Source organism: Eufriesea mexicana, unplaced genomic scaffold (genome assembly GCF_001483705.2).
Source record: "Eufriesea mexicana isolate 0111107269 unplaced genomic scaffold, ASM148370v2 scaffold798, whole genome shotgun sequence".
NCBI classification, from domain to species: domain Eukaryota; kingdom Metazoa; phylum Arthropoda; class Insecta; order Hymenoptera; family Apidae; genus Eufriesea; species Eufriesea mexicana.
The window spans coordinates 545,278-556,173 of record NW_016908980.1 but is presented as its reverse complement, the minus strand read 5'-3'; positions in this window follow the sequence as shown (position 1 = coordinate 556,173).

Here is a 10,896-nt window from a genome sequence, read left to right as displayed (position 1 = left end):
TTTCCCTCTTTGCCGATTCGTTTCTATCCCTTCACGTTTTCCACTTGCTCCACCTCTCTTTCCTCCCGCGCCTTCACCCGCGCCTTCTCCCGTGGCTCGTGAGTCTTTTGACCCCTTGGGACAATCTCCAATCTCGAAACGAGCCACGGCGTTCCGCGTCGCCGTCGATATGTCGTCGTCGATCGAACGAGAGGAGGTTTCTCTTCTCCGCGAACCAAGACGCCAATAAATCCTCACAAACGAATATAAAGTGGCAGCGGACCAAGGCGTACACTTTGATTTCTCTACAATGCTGCACGATTCCTTCTTACGATCGTTCGAGACATTACGCGAGCTGATCGATGGTGCCCACTTTGCGTTCGGTCCTCCGCCGCTTAATTCTTCCTCGGATAAATAGCAACGTCAAACGATGCCCCCTCCGTTTCCTCTCTCGTTCGCGTAAAAATCTGTTCGACGGTATTCGAATTGAAAACCCGCGTGTGCCACGGGATTCCACGCTCGTCCGCGTCCTCGACGTCCTCGCTCTGGTAGTCGAAACTCGAACGCGTATCGGTTTCTCCGTACGATTTCTATCATCGACGAGAGAGATCGTGGACGGAAAGACGCGTCGACGAATTCGGCAGGGTGTTCCGTATCAGTTTCGATCACTGTACGTGCCAGAACTCGACAAACATCTGACAGACGAACCCGCTGCCGGAGAAATAGGAACGCGTCGTTTCCCTGTTGGGATGGCAAGGGCGACAGAACGCGAAAGGGGCGGCCGTGGCGCGATGTCGAAAACGCACCCGTATACCGTAAGCATATTTCCAGCGGATGGGCTAGGTAGCATAGGTTATCCGATGGTCCATTGGTCAGCAGAGGTTAGTCGACCACCGGCTAGCCCCTGCCCCGGTTGCTCGTGTGAAATAGTAGCTGGCCATGCTCCAAGCTCGTACGTTAGTTCCGTTCATACGTAACCTACCTGCCAGCCAACTCGACCCACACTCCGGTAGACCTGCTTCTCGTCCACCGATGTCCGAACCATCGTCTTCTCGCTCCAGAGCCACTCCATTGCGCACGTACCTGTCCTAACTTCCGCCCGTAACCTCTTCCCCCGTCCCTTCACCGCCGCAGCGCTTTACTCTAACTCTGACCGTGTGTTCCCTTCCATTTCTGGTCAGTACGAAGAATCGCGACTTCGTCTGACCTTTCTTCCCCCTACCCTTAGCACGTACCGTCGCGCGTGCACGCGCCAGGGGGTCAGTTTGATCTATGAACATCCTTTTACCCCGGCTCTAAAACGCAGAAACTTGCAACTCCACCGTTGCTCCTTCCTACGGAATTATTTCATCTTCCTCTGAATAGAGTGGCGCTGTGATTCCGTCAAGAGGCGACCGCCTTTCGGATAAAGGCTCCCGTTGACAAAGGAATCGAGATTTTCACGGTATTCGTCTTTATCGAACGATTCACGGTCAAATGACAGCCGATTGTTCAGATTCCGCGTTGTTATCGTTACGTATCGATGTTCGCGGTCGAGTCGTTGCGTTTTATTGTCTGCCGGCAAGTGTTGACTGATTCTCGTTTGGACGGAAGCATGGAAATCCTCCCACCGGCAGGTACTAGTCGGTATCGTGGAAAACTCGTCGGATGGAAATGCGGACCTCTTCAAAAATGTTCGCTGGTTCGGAAAATTCCGAGTTTTTCGTAACGAGATCCGTACGATACTCCCGCCAACGGTGCCAGCCGATTATTAAACGCGCGATCCCCGCGGAAATGCAGGGCGCGAGGGAACAAAAAAATAGAGCAAGCACGCCTTTCGAGCAGGTTGAACACCCTTTGGGAAAATAACGAAGTTGCTACCTGCCGGCTATAATGTCTCGCGACGCGTGCACTAGCGCGGCTGATGGTTCAATCGTCGAAAATATTCGCGTCTTGTAATTCGTCGCTAATACGACCGACGACGACGCGTTTCGTGCACGGGTCGTCGTTGACGAGACGGCTGTGAGTCGGTGTAGCGGTTGAAAAATAACTCGTATCATCCGCTGCTGTAAAACGGAGATATCGTTTAAAAAAATAGCGAAACACCCGGTTATTTTGGCAGGCTTTCCTGAAATTCGGCCGCGTGTACCGTGAAAACTGAAATTTTGCAGAAATCAGCGAGGCGGAACCACAGGTTGCACTCTGGCTAGCAAAAAAATACCAGCACGGGCTAAAAATATATTCTTCGCTGCGCGATTTAGTTGGAAATTTCTGGCGTTCGTATCGCGCGCGAAGTTCGCCGTGCGAAATTCGAGTTCACCGCGAGGAACACGATAATTGCATAATCGGTGGAGTTCGCGGTGAAGGGTATCGTAGAAAGTAGTCATTTCAGCTGGCCACGTGCTCGAGATCCACTTCGATCGTCGCGTTTCATCCTTCTGGTTCGTCTTCCATTCTTTGTCTTTTTTCTTTTTTCTCTTTTCTCTTTTTCACCCCTCGTTAAACACTTTCGCCCCCATTTAGAGGCGTTAATACCGCCATTGTGCCGTTATCTGGCGCCACAGGACAGGTGCTGGTCTGGCGCAGAGTCGATCGCGGCACTTAACGAACCCGAATTTACCATTAACGTATCGGATATCGAAATGTCGGATAGTAGATACGCGGGACCTTCAAACGAGACCACCCTGCGTGCCGTGAAACGTGCTAATTTTCCAGGCCCGGCCGAAAATCTCGTGGCTCGGTACAGCGAACTCTTGAAAACATTGTTACGTCGATACTCGTGTTGTTCGCGCACCGTTTGTCGGGTTTCATTTAACGCCATTGAACGCCCGCCACTCCATACGGTATAATGCGAATAGAATTACATAACGAGCTGTACTTCGTTACAGGGTAATGCAGTGATTGCTGTTTCGGCATGAATTGAGCCTGGATTTTCGGTAACCGTGTAAACACCGATGTGTGACTAGAAATTATTTGGCCAGGGTCAATAAACCGTGAATTATGCGTAATATTAACGCGATAAACTGTAATTTTCTTCCGACCAGAGCCGGGAGACCGTTATGACGTTCGTATTTTTGCCCCATCGGATCATTGACGGCCGTCGCTCGACGACCGGTGTAAAAGGATTGGGATTGGTCGGGGTCGATTGCGAATTAATTTCTGTAAACGACGACCGTGTTAATTGCGACCAATATTGGTTTTCTAATAAGTGGACAACGGTCCATCGGCGTTTGCTCTGCTAAGCCTGTGGCGTACGATCAAAAATGGTCGCGAACGTACGCTCGATACCTCGAAACGCTCGAGCGATTTCGAACCCATTTCGAATATATCGTTCTCCGATACTTTGAACAGGGTAACGTATAATCGACGATCGAGCATGCTCGATTTTTTTTTCCCCCCCGATATTTTTTCGCTTTATCATTACTCCGGAGAAATATATACCTACCCTTTATGCCGGTTTCCGCCGCAATCGTATTATCTCTGCGATATCGATAGAGCGTGTTTGCCGCGAGCGTCTTTCGCTTCGAGATAGGCAAAGTTTGCAGAAGAAATTCAATTGAACGGCCGCGTGCACAGGACGCCGGCATTAGAATTCGCCTCGTGTTCGTTGCAGAGAACGAGCGGCCGGTGGAGAACGCCGGGCTCGCCAACAAAGAGGCAAGTGCGCTGCTCGTGACGTTTATCATACTTTATTACCTTTGCTTGCGAGCCTCATTGTTCGTCCGTCTGTTTTGTTTCCGGTTTTAATTTCGACAGCGCCCTACCTCGCCACCCTCCCGGTCATTATCCCCCGAATGATGTGCCAATGAAGTTGGCACATTATCATTTTCCGTTTCCCTTTCCTACCCAGACGCATTAAATGCAGCTCGGTCAACGACGATATTTACACCGGGGGATGTATGCCGGTCGTTTGCATGCACGCGCGGGCGGCTGTGACAGGGGGCGGCCGTGAAACGTGCATAAAAATACGGGAACAAAGCCGCGCCAGAGATAATTTCGTTCACGCTTCTATACGTTATTACGTATTTCGAGTCGCGAACGTTCCCGTTCACGATTCCGGAGCACCGTCGACGACGTCGCACAGTCATTCAATTACCATCCTGCACGAAACGCAGCCTTTACCGTCCGTGAAAGGCGACATGCAACATTGTCTCAGGTGGTATCCCTCGTTCCCACGCGTGACGAACTTAATTACGGGACAGTGGACGAAATTGCGAGGTTACCTTTATCGAGAGACGGAGATCGAGTCAGGGGCGCGACAGATCGAAGCACGATTAAAGGGAAAGGAGAAGCTACCGGTACTGGTCGGACTACGAGGACGAGGAACCAGACGCCACCGGATAGAAAACAATCGCGTTAATAGCGAATCAGCTGGCTTAAATGCTGGCTTAAACGATTCGCTCGTTACGCCTTCATAGAGAGAGAGAGAGAGAGAGAGAGAGAGTAGACGGACCTCGCGAATCGCGAAAGGAAAAGCGAATCGTTTCGTCTCGCGTGCTTCCCCGACCCTGTCGCGTCCCTTGAAATTATTTTCGAATCTATTCGAGGTCCCCGACGGCCCAGACAGAGCCATTCTATTATCCGCGTTGTTACTTTCCTTCTAACCCTCTGTCTTTTTCTCCGTTCGACGAAGGTGACGGCTTTCTCATCCGTCCCGCCAGCCTGTCTCCCTTTCCTCTTATTTCCTTCGGCGTCCTGGATACAATGTAGCGAGCGATGCCCGTCAGATTGCCGTCTCCGGGACCGAGGAAGATCGCGCGGTGAATTAGCCGGCCGATTAAACACGAGCTTTGACAGCAATTTCCCGTCATCGGCATTCGTTCCGCCTCGTGCCTCGCCATAGCGCAATAATGACTCGCCCCTTTCTGTTTTCCTCCGATCGATGCAATTAGAACGCACCTGCTCCAGCGGACTTGGATAGTCCGCTTTGGGTCAGCTTGATTAACCGGAGATTTCCTTTCGGGCACGAGGATATCGGGATCGTTTCACGGTATCTCCGAAAGTCTATATATGTGCGTGACTCTGCGGTTCTGTCACGGAAATAATTACTCGCGTGTATTAAACACGGCTTTTCGCGAAGACTCCACGATGCTCCTTTTCTAGAAGAGGGGGAGGAAAGAAGGAAATAAAAAGATCGGACTTCGCGTCAACCCTCGCCCAAGCGAACTCTGCGACCATCTGGACCCATGCAATATTTATCTTCATGCATATGTAAGGCACGAGTGCGATGCAAAAATTGTATTTTATGCATTACTCGCGATAATAAAAAGTAGGAAATAATTTACGAACAGCTTGATGGAAATATTCGACCAAACTTTGCATTTTAAAGAGCCGAATGAGGAAATACAGACTTGGCTGGGGAACGGACCCCGTGTCTAGCGCTCGTGGTCATAATTGGTACGTTATGCGAGGGTTAATCGGGGTGAAATGAGACGAGTAACGTCGGAAACGGTCGAGAGGGGGGCGAAACGTTAGAAAATAAGCTTCGTAAATCTTTCCAGGCCCTATGCATCAAGCTCTCCCGCGGTGGAAATATATTATGCAATCAGGAATAGGGAAAGTAGTCGTGCAGAAGACAGTGTCGGTGAGCCGAGAGGAAAAATGAGCCGTATAACCCGTTATATCCAACGGGTTGGTGTTTCTTCTGCAACGCTTTTGCAACTGGGTCACGATTACGATCGGCAAAATTCCCCAGCCGCTCTGCCACCCCCCGAACCTCGTTAGCTGTAACCATCAAGCGAGGCGAACGAACGTACGGGGCTGAACTGGAAAATTCGCGTACGCGTACGCGTTAGACCGAACGAGTTTCCCCCGTGCGGATGTTTCCCCGGTTTTTCATTAAAATCAAAAATGATTTATTCCCGTGGCTTGATCTCTCGCGCCGGTCGCCCTCCAGCCGCGCTACCCCTTTCTTCCTTTCCTCGTTCTCGTTCATACGCAACACCGATTTTCATTCGGAGCTCCCAATTTCGACGTCGATTCCCGTTCCAGCGGCAGAAACTATTACCAACAGTTTTTAGATCAGTTAACGAGTTACCCGCTGCAACTCGATTCTCCGCGAATTTCGACGTGCACGCCGCGGATTGCACTCGTTGCAGCGTTCAACAGTCGATTCGAACCCGTCCGATCGTTCTTCCACGACTACACGCGGTATCAATGACTCCGGGTCTCGATATTTTCCCTGTCTTCCCCGCGTTTCGCGTGTCTCAGTCGCGTACAACTGTCTTCCCGTTGCATCGTTCCGATTCCTCGATTAATATCCGCCGATCAGTCTCCAGAGATAGCGAATTCGCGACACGATCCCCGTTCCGATCGGCATATCGCGGGACGATAACGCCTACGCCAACAAAGAACGACGAGACAGTGGAGCACTATCGACCAGTCTTGTCTCCGACTATTTCCACGCGAACGACCGTAAACGTTCGAATGGCGGCACGGAAGGGAATTAAACAAAGCGTGGACGGGGATTTTTGTGTATCAATGGCCGGAATTAGTATGCATAAACGTAGAATAACGCCCGGATTAAAATCGAACGACTTGTTTCGACGGCGCGGTCGCGTTCCGCTCGAAAATCGTCCCGCGCCACTTTTCGACTTCTCCCTTTAAATCGTATAAATTCTCATTAGCGCGACAATGCTGTTTCATCGATTTCACGAGAGCCGTTGTCCGAAGCGTTTTGCATCGTGTCGCCACGCGTTCGCCGGCGTTTTATTTAATATTTTACCCGTCTCGTTAATGTTTTCAACGTGATTCATCGGAGGGAGCGGGGGGCCCGTGACGAATCGCGATCGCCGGCCAGCATTTGTTTGCGGATTTAATGAAAAATCGTTGAAGTCCTTTCGAAATAACGGAATTTAATTGAAATATAACGCGTCTTTGCTAGATACGAAATTAAATTCAACATCCCTGACAAACGTGCACTCGTAAAATCAAACGTTGCGCGAGACAACCGTGACTCGAATTAACCCGTTCGTCTCACCGATGAACCTACTCGACTACGTAGAAATTACCGCAAAATTGCGTGCGATTTTCGGATTAACTATAATTAACGCAGAGAATCAGCATCGGGAGGAAAGGGCAACCTTTCTTGATGGAAAGAAGAAATCGTTCATTTCCACGACAAGATTGCGAGCCACCATCTCGTCGACGTTATCGAAACTTCTCCTTCCTTTTGGTTTATGCAGCAGCGCGCCCTATCAAGCGTTATCTGTGGCCCGGTCGTCTTCCCAGGCGGCTTGGGAGGCTGATTTTTCCGCATGCCTTATTCAACGTTTCGTTGGATATTTATGGAATTTAAATGTTTTTAAATCGATACACCGAGCTGGGCCTTAACGCGCGCGCCACGGCCCTTTACGGGCGCGAACAACCGCGCGACCGTCCCCTAGTACACGGCCAAGGAACGGCGGCCACGCCGCATGAGCGATGATAATGAGCTAATAGAGGAGTTGACAATTACCGCTATTAGCGCCCAAGTCTCCGGGAAGACAAGGCCCGGTATAATCGATAGACAACGTTGTTAAGACGTGGCTGTCTCGGCTGCCGGCGCGGGGCGAGGAAACATCCGCGCGACTGACACGAGCAGCACAAACAGAAATTTCCGCCACGGTCATGCATAATGGATGGTTCCAGGCCGCAGGATATCGGACGAGATCTACACCGGCTTTTCGTCACGAGCGCATCGCTCGGTCGTGTCGAAGAACTCGCGAAGATTCGATAATTATCGCTCGGAATTTCCAAACTTTCCGCGAACCGACGAAAATCACGAGACACCCTTGGTTCCGAGGGCAAGAAACCAGCGTCACGACCCGGATATTTCGAACCACGGATCGATTCCAGCAAGGATCGCGCGAGGAAAATGTATTTAAATAATACAGCGAGAAGAAAATGGCGGATCCGAGGAACCCGGAGTTCTCGGAACTCGGTGTGAAATAGGAAAGGGAACACGTCTTGTTACAATTAGGAACAAACAAAGCAAGAGTCGCCGATGACAGGGTAATTTGTTGGTCCATCTCGTACTTTGCTAGAGCGTTAACGAGAACGTTTCTACGCGGAAGCTAAAAGATGAGGCGAATGAAATCTTGCTCCGCGTCGGGGACGAAGCGAAAGATGAAGCTAAAAGTTGGCAATCTTCTCGACGTACCTGGGAAGACGGAAAAAAGGGAAAATCAAATAAGTAAACGAAGGAGTAAATAAACTAGTCGCGGAGTTAGCCGGTGAAACTCTGGCGGATGCAACGCGTGCGCAAACTCTGCGTATTTAATAAACGCGATTCCGCGCGCGCGTTCGCGTGGGTGTGTTCCGCGCGCGATAAGGAAACTTGGGCGCTTTCCGTGCGCCGCTTCTAGTTTCCATGGTATCCCCCTTGGTCCCTGCGCATTAAACACCGCCGCTAATCACCGGAGCTTTCTTGTAACGCGCGTGGCAACGAGTGTTCTTTTTCATCGGGCCTGATATCCCAGCGTTGAGCCGGCGGGGCTCGCGGAATTTCGCCTAATTAGCCACGCTCACGACGGTTTCCGGGTGTTCGAGCGTTTTATATCACGGTGCGGGGTGAGGGGTTAGGGAAGAGGGGGGGAAAAAAATATTCCCACCCTCGTTGGAACAATGCTTTGCTCGCTGGATATGTTACGTCGGGCTACAAGACCACGTGCTTTAACAAGGCCCGTGTTTAGACCGCTCGGTCAGGTCGGGGGCTCGGAGCAGGCTCTGAGCGGCTGATGTTAATTATTTTTACGAAATCGACCGCGCCGGTTCTGCCTTTTTTGGGAACACACCGCGAACACACCGGGGGCTACCGGTTTCGAGAAAAAACCACCCGCATGCCCCCTGGGCTAATGATGTAACGATGAATGGACGACGTTCGGAACAAGGGGGGAAAAACGTGGCTGGCCGGTGGACTTAGGAACACGGGTCGGGTAATTTTTTTATGCAACCTATGGAACACGGATGAAGCCGGAGATGTATAAAATCCGCCGAACCACGTCGCGTTCACGTGCAGATATGAAAACGGAAAATGGCGAATAGGCGAATCGGGTAATTCCCTCGGCGAGGAGATACGAAACACACAGGCTAATTAAATTTGATTCCGCGTTGATTAGCCTCGGTTCGATGTATCGTAGAGGGAAATGGATAGATGCGGTTATACGACTTCCCGCGGAAACGCTCGATATACTCGCGGAAGGTGGAAGCCATGATTTTCAATCGCGGAGTTTCGGATCAATCGTCGAGGCGTCGATGAACGTGTACGTTTCTCATTGCCGACTGACGAGGCCGGGAATCCGAAGGAAGCTATCGGAACAGTACATAAGATTTTCAAGTAGTCGAGATTGATTCGCCGCGGTACCTTCGAACCCATTTCCGGTTCGGTCTAGCAACTCGAGGACGACAATTTTTCCATTTTTCGCGGCAATCAAAGACCTCGGCTTCGTCGACATTCGACTCTCGACACTCGCGTCCCCTCTGTCATGCAGACTCGTTCTCTCGTTGCGATCGTCTGTGATTTCGTCGGCGCCATTCGACGCCTATTTCTTCTGACTTATTCTCCTCCGATGTCCTTTATTTTCCGCGCACTTTTCTTCCGTCTTTTATTACCTTTTGAGTTAGAAACCGAAGACTTTCGAGGGATTGCCTCGCTCCATCTTTATCCCCGTGTTCTCTACAAATCTCGCGAACTACGATCGAACGTAAATCTCGAATGTATCCTCCAACACGTGTGAGCGGAAAAGATTTGCATTTTGTCGCGAATTTTAATACCATTTCGCATATCCACGTACATTAAACAGACGATCGGAGTAATTAAACTAAGGTCTGCCTGCGAAAGAGGAGATAATAAGACACGAAATGACCACGGAGGGTAGTTTAAGCGATTTTTCGCGATTTCTGCGATCAGATATGACGCGTGTCAGAGAAAGATCCTGCAAGTGAAGTTCCTACACGGAAACCTCGAGCTCCAGAGAATAATTAATCGATCTCTCGCGATGTCCAATCCGCAGCAACCGCGATAAATAACCGAATCGAGTTACGTCGAATACGCAATCGATGAGGCAAAGTCTGGCCGAGAGTTCTCAAGAAGATTTTGCATTTCAAATTAACGCTGGCCTACGAGTATTCGCGTAGAATCGCGGTTCGCTCAATGGCCGGAATCAAACGATATTCCAGATTATACGTGGCCGATCGATTCGATAAATTCCCCATCCCGTCAGCACCTCGACCCGCCACCATAATGCGAATCGCGATCTATTGACTCGCGTACGCATAATAGTGCTCTCAGGCTAATGCGTGCGCCGCGGTGCATCACAACACCAACGTCTTAGGATAATCTACGTCAAGCCGCAGGATCGACGCAGCTGCAACAGACGTGCCGTCCGGCCATTGTTTTACCACGAAATAACGATCGATAATTAATCGACGATGCGGTAATACGGGAAAATATCCGCGACGATATCGCCTGCGCGATAAGTAATCGGCAAATATAGCGACGAGACGCAACGAGAATAAAAGGGTGGCAAACTCGCGGGGAGACGAACAAATTTCAACCGACCGACGTGGAAAATGAAAAATACTTGGCCGGTCGATCGTCCATTTTCATAAACGCGTGGCAGTTATTCTGAAACAAGGATATACAAAGGGAAAGGCACGAAGGGTCGGTCGGTGCGAAGTCAAAGCGGCGAGCGAGGAATATTTCGCGGAGCAGGGCAGTACGTCAAATATTTGGCTTGGAACGGCGAATAAAATAAACTTCCCTCGCAGCACGTATAGGAAAAATACCGATCGATCTATAAACCCGGCAGCCACTTCGTGTGCTGGCAGAAGAAGCCTGGCCGGAATCAAAGGGGCTCGCTTGTCGGCCACCAATACGAGAACATTAGCCGTCCAAGGGGGCAAGTTTTTCGCGCCCCGTTAAGTTTGGCAGTGGCACGGCCGTGCCTGGTCAGCAGT